At 38.0% G+C, this 11,445-nt stretch overlaps 1 pseudogene; it reads left to right on the top strand.

The window, feature by feature from the left end:
• The first annotated feature begins 338 nt into the window (after positions 1–338).
• Positions 339–2,363, top strand: LOC101042213 (mitochondrial intermediate peptidase pseudogene; annotated as a pseudogene).
• The last annotated feature ends 9,082 nt before the right edge of the window (positions 2,364–11,445 follow it).

Below are 11,445 nucleotides of genomic sequence, written 5' to 3' on the forward strand. Positions count from 1 at the left end.
TCAAGAGCTTTAGCAACACGCTAGACCAAGCAGAGGAAATAATTTCTGAACTCGAAGACAGTTCTTTTGAAATATAACAGGTGAACAAAGGAAAGGAAGGAAAGAAAGAAAAGAAAAAAGAAGAGAGCATTTTAAAAATGAAGAAAGCCAAGAAAACACAGAACGTGCACTCCCAGCTGGAGCTGCAACACTGGGGCAAGGGTTTTGCAGCGGGGCATGGGACTGCTCCATGAACACTATGTGCTCAAAGGCTATGTGGCTTCAGAGCCAGAGTAGCAGTCCTGTGGTCAGGGCCAGCAGGCAGGCAGGGGCAGCCTCAGAGCCGAGACCCCTGCAGAATGGTCAGCATCAGCTGGTTCCTGTTGGACTCCACTTTCAATGTTAAGCCGCAGGGCAGCCGCCTGGACCTGTTTGGTGAGTGCTGGGATCTTTTTGGAGGTCCTGAGCTCCGCGCCCCAGAAAGATTTCAAGAAACATTTCTCAAGAAAAAGCCGTGAGAAAGAATTGCTTGTGGAACGTCCACATTCTGGACCCCAGACCATGCTCATCTTTGATGAGTTCTCAGATTTCTTTTGCAGAGTGGCTGACTTGGTTGAACACAAATTTGGAAGTATGTCAAAGTTCGCAAAAAATTACTAGCTGATTGAAAAAAAAAAAACAAACTTGTGAATTTCCTTGATCCAGAAACCAGGCAACTGGCTGAACTGTTTATGTTTGATTTGGAAATTAGTAGAATCCATCTAGACACACACACAAAAAAAAGTGTAAAAGAGCAATGAACCTCAATGTTAAAATCTGGGATTTGAGCAGTATATGCCTTATGGCAACCAACCTTCCCAACAAGATAGAGAAGCCCTCTTACCAGAACACAGTCACTATAACTTTTATCTGATGGGGATTGTATCATAATTGATGATCTCCATGCAGAAGCACCAGATGACTTAGTGCCAGAAACTGCTTACAAAATTTTTCTTTATCCCAATACTGGTCAATTAAAATATTTAGAAAAATCCCTCAGCAACAGAGATCTTCTGGCAAAGTTGGCAGGGTATTCTGTTTTCCCACAGGGCTTTCCAAGGAACAATAGTTAAAAATCCAGAGACTGTCATGCAGTTTCTTGGAAACTTTCTAACAAACTTTCTAAAAATACTCTAAAAGATTTTGAGATAATACAAGGGATGAAAATGAAACAGAATCATCAAAATTCTGAAGTAATGCCTTGGGAGCCCTGCTACCACAGTGGTGTGATTCGTGCACAAACGCATAATATTGAGTCTGGCTTATGTTGCCTGTTTTTCTACCTTGAAGCAAGCATGATAGGCCTGAATATTTTGCTTAACAAACTGTTGGGGATTTCATTACATGCGGAACAGCCTGCAAAAGGAGAGGTATGATGTGAAGATGTCTGAAAACTGGCTGCCATTCATGAATCTGAAGCATTGTTGGGGTGCATTTACTGTCATTTTATTCAGCAAGCAGATAAACCAAAAAAAAAAAAAAAAATCAGGATTGCCATTTTACAATCCATGGAGGCAGATTAAAGGAAGCTGGAGACTATCAACTCCCAGTCATAGTTCTTATGCTGAATCTTCCCCATTCCTCAAGGAGTTCACCAACTTTGCTAACTCCTGAAATGATGGAAAATCTTTCTGGGCTGAATGAAATGGGACATGCTATGCATTCAGTGCTAGGACATACTTATTACCAACACTTCAATGGGACCAAGTATCCTGCTGATTTTGCAGAGGTTCCTTTTATTCTAATGGAGTACTTTGCAAATGATTATTGAGGAGCTAACCAGTTTGCCAGACATAATCAGAATGGGCAGCCACTGCCAAAAAAATACAGTGTCTCAGCTTTGTGAATGGAAAAAGATTTGTGCTGCAGCTCATACGAAACTTCAGGTCTTTTATGCCACTCTGGATCAAATCTACCATGGGAAGTATCCCTTGAGGAATTCAACCACAGACATTATCAAGGAAACACAAGAGAAATACTGTGGCTTACCATATGTTCCAAATACTGCCTGGAAGCTGTGGTTCAGCTATCTATTGGGCTATGGTGCCAAATATCACTCTTACCATATGTCAAGGGCAGTCACTTTCATGGTTTGGAAGAAATATTTTCTACAAAATCCTTTCAGCAGGGCCACCAGGAAGTGCTATTGCAGGGAGATGCTGGCCCACTGCAGAGGCAAGGAGCCCTTGCTCGTCGTTGAAGGTGGGCTTCAGAAAGGCCCTTCTATTGATAACTTTGTAAGTGCCCTTGTTTCTGACTTGGATTTGGACTTTGAAACTTTCTTCACGGAGCCTGAAAAATGGAAACACCCTAAATCTCTTACATCAAGGTCATGTAGATATTGATTTTGTTATAAATGCTACAGCTGTGAAAGCTTGTTTCTAATTTCAGTGTTGACTTCTGTAATAACTTCTGAAAAACTTGAAATTGATAGAACTTGGAATAAGTAATTTGTTTTAATTATAAAGAAATGAAGAAAGCCTACAGATGTATGAGACACCATTAAGTGAATAAATATTCATATTATGGGTGTTCCACAAGGAGAAGAAAATGGAAAAGGAGAGGAAAACATATTTAATAAAATCATAGTAGAAAACTTCCCAAGTCTTAAGAGAGAGATGGACATCCAGATCTGGAAAACTCAAAGAAACCCAATTAGATTCAACCCAAGCATGTCCTCTCTGAAGCATGTTGTGGTGAAGTTGTCAAAAGTCAAGACAACAAATTTTTAAAACAACAAGAGGAAAGCATTAAGTCATATATAAAGGAATCTTCATTAGACTAACAGTGAACTTCTCAGCAAAACATTACAGGCCAAGAAAGAATGGAATCATATATTCAAAGTGCTAAAGAAAAAAAAAACTGTCACCAAGAATATTAAACCCAGCAAAGCTACACTTTAGAAATGCAGCTTAAATAAAATAGTTCACAGATAGACAAAAATTAAGGAAATTTACAAGAAATGCTCCAGGGAGTCTTACATCTGGAAGTGAAGAAATGGTAACCATCATGATGAAAACACAAGAAACTAGAAAACTCAATGGTAAAGCCAATACACAAAAGAAATGAAGAAAGGAATAAAGCCTTATCACTACAGAAAACTACACAGCTGCAAGAAGCAATGAGGAAGTAAAGAACAAACATACAAAACAAACCAGATGTAAATATGCAAAAACAACCATAAAGACATCAATAAACGACAGGAGTAAGTCCTCACCTATCATCAATAATAACCTTGAAAGTAAATGGATTAAATTCCTCTTTAAAATATACAGACTGACTGAATAGATTAATAAAAACAAGACCCAGTAATATGCTGCCTATGAGAAATTCACTTTGCCGTAAACACAGACTGAAAGTGAGATAATGGAAAAGCTATTTTATGCAAACAGAAGCTAAAAGTGAGCAGAAGTAGCACTACAAACAGACCTCAAGACAAAAGCTGTAAAGACACAAAAAATTACATTATATAATAAAGGGAACACTTTGGAATGAAAATTTAACAATTGTAAATGTACATATACCCAACACCAGAGCACCCAGATACATAAAGCAAATATTATTCTATTGAAAGGGATAGACCCCAATAAAATAATAGTCAGGGACTTACTTCAACACCCCACTGTCAGCATTGGACAGATTACCAACACAGAAAAATCAAAAACAAAACATCACATTTAAACTGTACCATAAATCAAATGGGTCTAGCATATATTGAGGGAACATCACTCAACAGCTGTGGAATATACATTCTTTTCATTGGCATATGGAACAATCCCCAGGATTGGCCATATGTAAAAACACAAAATAAGCCCCCCAAATATTTTTTAAAATAAAAATTATATCAAGTATCTTAACTAACCAAAATAGAATAAAATAAGACATCATTAACAAGAACATTTGAAACTATACAAGGAAATTAAACATGCTCCTGAATGACCAATAGATGAGAAATAAAGTAAGAAAAAAAATTTTTTAAAAAAACCATGAAGATAGAAACACAGCAAACCAAAACCTACAGGGCAGAGCAAAAACAGTATTAAGTAATGTTTGTAACAATTAATGCCTATATTAAAAAGCTAGAAAAGGTCAGGCACAATGGCTCACATCTTCAATTCCAGAATTTTGGGAGGCTGAGACAGGAGGATCATTTGAAGCCAGGAATTCAAGGCCATCATGGTCAATATAACACGACCCTGTCAATCAATCAATTGACTGAGACATGAGGATTGCTTAAGGCTAGGGGTTCAAGATCAGTCTGGGCAACATAGTGAGACCCCCACCTCTACAAATAATTTAACAAATAAAATGAACTTACACTGAACCCAAATCTAAACAAACTAAAGTTATTTTAAATTAACAACATAGTAATGCATCTCAAGGAAGTAGAAAAGCAAAAAAAAAAAAAAAAAACCCAAAAAAGCAAAAACAAACAAACAAACAAACAAACAAAAAACCCTAAGAAACAAACAAACCCAAAAAGAAAGAACAGAGTAGAAATAAATGAAGTGGAGACTGCAAAACAAAAACCACAAAACATTAATGAAACAAAAAGTTTATTTTTTTCTTTTTAAATTTTTATTATGAAATTTTTTAAAACAAAAATCGACAAACTATTAGCTAGACTAAAAAAAGAGAAATAAAATAAGAAATGAAAAAGATTTAACAGATGCCACAGAAATACAAGTGGTTATGAGGCTCCCATGAACAACTATATGCCAGTAATTTTAAAAATCTAAAAAAAAAACAAAAAACAGATAAATTCCTGGATATATACAATCTACCAAAATTGAACCAAGAAGAAATAGAAAATCTAAACAGACCAAGAACAAGTAATGAAATTGAAGCAGTAATAAAAACCTCCCAACATAGAAAATCCCAGGACAAAATGACTTCACAACTGAATTCTAGTGAACCTTTAAGAAAGTATACGGTTCTCCTGAAACTATTCCAAAAAAATTAGAAAAGGAATTCCTGCTAACTCATTCTATGAGGCCAGCATAACTCTGATGGCAAAACCAAATAAAGACACAAATGAAAAAGAAAACTATGGGCCAATATCCCTGAAAAATATACACGAAAAATCTTCAAAATATACTAGCAAACAAAATCCACCAACATTGGGGTACAGGTATCTATTTCATGTACTGATTTCCTGCCCCTTGGGTAAATACTTAAGAGTCGGATTGCAGGATTTTACAGTAGTTCTATTTTTAGTTTTCAAGAAATATCCATATTGTTCTCCATAGTGGCTGTAGTATTTTATATTTCCAACAATACTGTATAAGATTTCCCTTTTCTCTGTATCCCTGTTAACATTTTCTTTTAGTCATTTTTGTCATAGCCATCCTAACTGGGTTGAGATGATACCACATTGTGGTTTTGATTTGCATTCCCCTGATAATTGGTGATGTTGAGCATTTTCTCATATAATCGTTGGCCCCGTGTATCCTTTGAGAAATGTCTGTTCAGATTATTTGCCCATTTTTTAATTTGATTTTTTCTCTTGAGATTTTGAGTTCCTTGTATATCCTAGATATTAATCCCCTGTCGAATTAATAGTTTGCAAATATTTTCTCCCACTCTTTTAAAATATATATATATCTTTTTTATTGTACTTTAGGTTCTAGAGTACATGTGCAGATCATGCAGGATTGTTACATAGGTACATACATGGCAATGTGGTTTGCTGCCGCCATCCCCCCATCACCTATGTCTGGCATTTCTCCCCATATTATCCCTTTCCAACCTCCCTACCCCTCGCTGTCCCTTTCCTAGGCCCCCCCAACAGACCACAGTGTGTAATGCTCCTCTCCCTGTGTCCATGTGTTTTCATTGTTCACCACCCACTTATGAGTGAGACCATGCAGTGTTTGATTTTCTGTTCTTGTGTCAGTTTGCGGAGAATGATGGTTTCCAGATCCATCCATGTCCCTACAGAGGACACAAACTCATCGTTTTTTATGGCTGCATAGTATTCCATGGTGTATATGTGCCACATTTTCCTTATCCATCCTATCATTGATGGGCACTTGGGTTGGTCCCAAGTCTTTGCTATTGTAAACTGTGCCACAATGAACATGCATGTACATGAGTCTTTAAAATAGAATGATTTATAATCCTTTGGATATACACCCAGTAATGGGATTGCTGAGTCAAATGGAATTTCTCCTTCTAGGTCCTTGAGGAATCACCACATTGTCTTCCACAATGGTTGAACTAATTTACACTCCCATCAACAGTGTAAAAGTGTTCCTATTTCTCCACATCCTCTCCAGCATCTGCTGTCTCCAGATTTTTTAATGATTGCCAGTCTCACTGGTGTGAGATGGTATCTCAATGTGATTTTGATTTGCATTTCTCTAACGACTGGTGATCATGAGCATTTTTTCACATGTTTATTGGCTTCATATATGTCTTTTGAAAAGTGTCTGTTCATGTCCTTTGCTCAATTCTGAATGGGTTTGTTTGTTTGTTTCTTGTAAATCTGTTTTAGTTCTTTGTAGATTCTGGATATTAGCCCTTTGTCAGATGGATAGACTGCAAATTTTTTTCCCATTCTGTTGGTTGCTGGTTCACTCTAATGATTGTTTCTTTTGCTGTACAGAAGCTCTGGGGTTTAATTAGATCCCATTTGTCTATTTCCGACAGAGAAATGCATGTTTATCTCAAGTACACATGGAGCATTCTCTGGGATAGACCATGTGTAAGCCATAAAACAATCATTCAAAGTATGTTATTTGACCAAAATGGAATTTAATTACCAATTAATAGAAATAAATTTAAGAAATCTCTAAATATTTGAAAATTAAATAATACAGTTTTGAATAACCCATAGGACTAATTAGTAATCACAAGGTAAATTATAATTTTTTTGGCCTGAATGAAAACAAAAGCACAATATTTTAAAAGATGTAAGTTGCAGCTAATGCAGTGCTCAAAATATATAGCTTTAAAAACAAATATTTGAAAAAAGACAATCTTGAATCAATATCCTAAGCTTATTCCACCTTAAGAAAAATAGACAAAGAGCAAATTCAACCAAAACAAGCAGAAGAAATAAAAGTGACTAAGGAAAAATCCTCAGCTCATTCTAGTAAGTTATTTATATTTTGATACCAATGCCAGATGAAGACTTCACTAGAAAAAATAGACCAAAATAAACACAGACCCAAAAATCCAGGAAAAAAATAGAAATCGAATCCAGCAATGTATGAAAAGACTTATATAGCATGACCAAGTGGAATTTATCCCTGGAATGCAAACTTGGTTAACAAATGAAAATCAATTAATGCATATTCATAGATTAGATCCAAAAATGACATTATCTCAGATTTTTTTAATAGAAAAACTATTTAACAAAATCTAATATCAATTCATGATTAAAAACAAACTAGACCTGGATATACACTTTCTTAGCCTCATAAAGGAAGTCTACAAAAATGTTTTTGTCGTCTCTTATTCACCTCATTGGCGAAGGAGGCATTCTTGTTCTAGGATTCTAGGGATAACTAGACACATAACACCTGACACTGGACAGATGAGATCAACAACAGTTATTTGTCACATATACTCACAGCTTAGGGGAGGAGAACAGCATATGTCATGTGGGCCCATTTGGGGGTTGCACTGGGAAATCGAACATCCAGGGGATATGGGAGGCAGGCTTTGTAGCATCAAGAGGGTCACGTGACCCTCATCTGTGGGAGGTCTGTGGTGTCCCTGGGAGGATATGATTGGCTTGTTTGAATAATTCCATGGGCTGGTAGGAAACTGAAACCCACTACTTAGAGATAAGCAGAAACTGCACCTGATCTGTTTGATAAGGGGAATTTTTTATGCGACCTTAGCCATGGGAACAGAGCAGAATGAGAAACTTGCTGTTAGGCCATTTGAGGACATCTCAATTTTACCAATCATCAAGGCAGCATATAATTCTGAGCCTAATTTTAGGTTTTATACCACACAACAAACAACAGAGAAGAAACCTGTACAGCTAACATAATACTGGTGAAATAATAAATGCTTTGTTCTTGAAATTGGGAAAAAGGCAAAGGTGTCCACTCTTGCCACTTCATCAACATTGTACCAAAGGTTTAGCCAGCACAATAAGGCAAGAGGAGAAATTAAAGTTATGCAGATTAGAAAGGAAGACACAAAACTTCTATTTGCAGATGACATGGCATTATTTGTAGGAAATCCTAAATAATCTACAAAAAGCTGCTAAAACTAATAAACAGGGTTAGCAAGTGTTAAGGACATAATATTAATACATAAAAATCAATCATATTTTTATATACTAGCAATTAATCTGAAAACAAAATTAACATAATTTCCCTCATAATAGCATTGCTAAAAGGAACTAAAGAAGACTCAAATGGAAAGACATAACCTGTTCATAGGTTGGAAGACTCAATATCATTAAGATGGTAATTTTTCCCAAATTTATCTAGAGTCAGTGCCATCCTGATTAAAATCTCAGCAAAGTTTTTATAAAAATGAATATATCAATCCTAAACTTCATATTGAAATACAAATAACCTAGAAGAGTCAAAATAATTTTTGTTTGTTTGAGATGGAGTCTCAATCTGTTGCCAGGCTGGAGTATACTGGCACGATCTTTGCTCACTGCAACCTCCACTTCCCAGGTTCAAGCAATTCTCTTGCCTCAGCCTCCTGAGTAGCTGGGACTACAGGCATGCGCCACCACACCCAGCTAATATTTGTATTTTTAGTAGAGATGGAGTTTCACCATGTTGGCCAGGATGGTCTCAATCTCTTGACCCATGATCCGCCTACCTTGGCCTCCCAAAGTGCTGGGATTACAGATGTGAGCCACCACACCTGGCCTAAAACAATTTTGAAGAACAAAAGTAAAGACCTTATACTTTTTGATTTTTCAACTTATCATAAAGCTGCAATAATCAAAACAGTATAGTACTGACATAACAATAGGCATATAGATCAATGTAACAGAAGAGAGATGTAACAGAAGAGAGATGTAACAGAAGAGATGCAAATGACGGTAAGACCATTGGCTGTCCACATGCAAAAAACAAACAAACAAAAAAACAGAACTTAGATTGTTGTTTCACACTATAAAGAAAAGAATCAAAAATGGATTATAGACCTAAACATAAGAGCTAAAAATATAAGACTTCTAGAAAACATGAGAAAAATCTCTGTGACATTGGGTTAGAAAAAATTTCTTAAACATGACACCAAAAGCATGTTCAATTTAAATAAAATGTTGAACTACACTTTCAAAATTAAAAACATTTGCTCCTTAAAAAGCATAACTAAGGAAATATAATGATGAGCCACAGTCTAAGAAAAAAATATTTTCCAATCATTTATTTGATAAAGAGGTATTTTTGTATCCAGTATATGTAAATAACTCTTAAAACTCAATCACAAGAACATAAGTAACCCAATTTAAAAATGGGCAATAGGTTTGAACAGACATTTTGTTTTAAACATATATGAATGGCTAACAAGCATATGGAAGGATGCTCAATATAAGTAGTCATTAGAGAAATGCAAATTAAAACCATAGTGAGATGGGTTGGATCCAAGATGGCCAATTAGGAGCGGCTCAGGAATGCAGCTCCCAGTGAAAGGGCAGAGGGTGAGTGGACGCCGCATTTCCAGGTGGATTTTTATTGCCCACAGACCAGGAGATTCCCAGGCAGAGGAGCCCCATGGGTTGCCAGCGCAGCTGGTTTGGCTGGCACAGCTGCTTTGCCGGCGCCCTGGGGCAGCAGTTCTCCATACAAAATACACGGGTCTGGGCACCATTTTAGCTGGCGATTGGAGCTCTGAGAAGGCAGAGTTGCCCATTCATCTGATTAAAAAGGGGACTGAGAACCAGGCCAGGAGATTCCCAGGCAAAAAAGGGCCACGAATCTTAGCCCCACTGTTTCAGCCAGCGCAGTGGGTTGCCACACAGGAAATCACACAAATCCTGGGGCCTCTTCAACGGGCAACTGGAACACCTGGGAGAGAGTTGACCGTTCAACTAAAAAAAATGGCTCTGAGGCAGGGAGTCAGGTGATCAGGCTTGGCTGGTCCCACCCCAACAAAAAAAACAGCAATTGGAAATGCTCTGTGTTGAGAGTTTCACAGCAAGCACAGCTGAACCCGGGAAGGTCCAGCTCTGTGGGGGAGGGGCATCCGCCATTACCGAGGCAGTCCACCACCACAAAGTAGTCCGCCATTGCTGAGGCAGCCCGCTGTTGCTGAGGCAACTGGCCACTACAAAGAGAGTCTGCCATTACAGAGGTGGGCTGGCTTTGCTGAGGCAGTTCTAACTACACCCACATAAACAGTACTGCAGGGAAGTTCTCACAGCAGCTGGACGGACCCCACAGCAGCTCAGCAAAGCCTTTGCAGGCAGACAGTGACTAGGCTGCCTCCTCGCTGGGCAGGGCAACCCTGATAAAAAGGCAGCAGCACAACGGAAACTCATAAATAAAGCCCTAACAACCCGGGACAGAGCACCTAGGGGAGAAAAAGGGGGAGTTTATGAGTTCTGAAACTAAGAACCTTGAAAAAAGATTTGATGAAATGCTAAGGAGAATAGAAAACTTAGAGAGGAATATAAGTTAACTGATGGAGCTGAAAAACATAACACGAGAACTTCACAAAGCATGCACAAGTTTCAACAGCCTAATTGACCAAGCAGAAGAAAAGATATCAGAGGTCGAAGATCAACTCCATGAAACAAAATGAGAAGGCAAGGTTAGAGAAAAAAGGGTACAAAGGAATGAACAAGTCTCCAAGAAATATGGGACTATGTGAAAAGACCTAATCTACATTTGATAGGTGTATCTGAATGTGACAGAGAGAATGAATGCAAGCTGGAAAATACTCTTCGGGATATTATCCAGGAAAACTTCCCCAACCTAGCAAAGCAGGCCAATATTCAAGTCCAGGAAATACAGAGAACATCACAAGATATTCCTCAAGAAGAGGAACCCCAAGGCACATAATTGTCAGATTCACCAGGGTTGAAATAAAGGAGAAAATGCTAAGGGCAGCCAGAGAGAAAGGTCAGATTACCCACAAAGGGAAGCCCATCAGACTCACAGCAGGTCTCTCAGCAGAAACCCTACAAGCCAGAAGAGAGTGGGGGCTTTTGTCAAGCAATTCAGTGGAAAAAAGAAAACTCTTTTCTGCAAATGACGCTAAGACAACTACTAGAATAAAGCAGACTTGCTGAGTCTTCTGACCTTCACTCAGTGCTGGATTCTACCTGCCCTCGAACATCAGACTCCAAGTTCTTCAGCATTATCACTTTTGGACTTACACCACTGGTTTACCAGGGGCTCTTGGGCCTTTGCCTACAGATTGAAGGCTGCTCTGTCGGCTTCCCTACTTTTGAGGTTTGGGGCTTCCTTGTTCCCCAACTTGCAGATGGCCTGTCGT

Source organism: Saimiri boliviensis, chromosome 10 (assembly GCF_048565385.1).
Source record: "Saimiri boliviensis isolate mSaiBol1 chromosome 10, mSaiBol1.pri, whole genome shotgun sequence".
NCBI lineage: Eukaryota > Metazoa > Chordata > Mammalia > Primates > Cebidae > Saimiri > Saimiri boliviensis.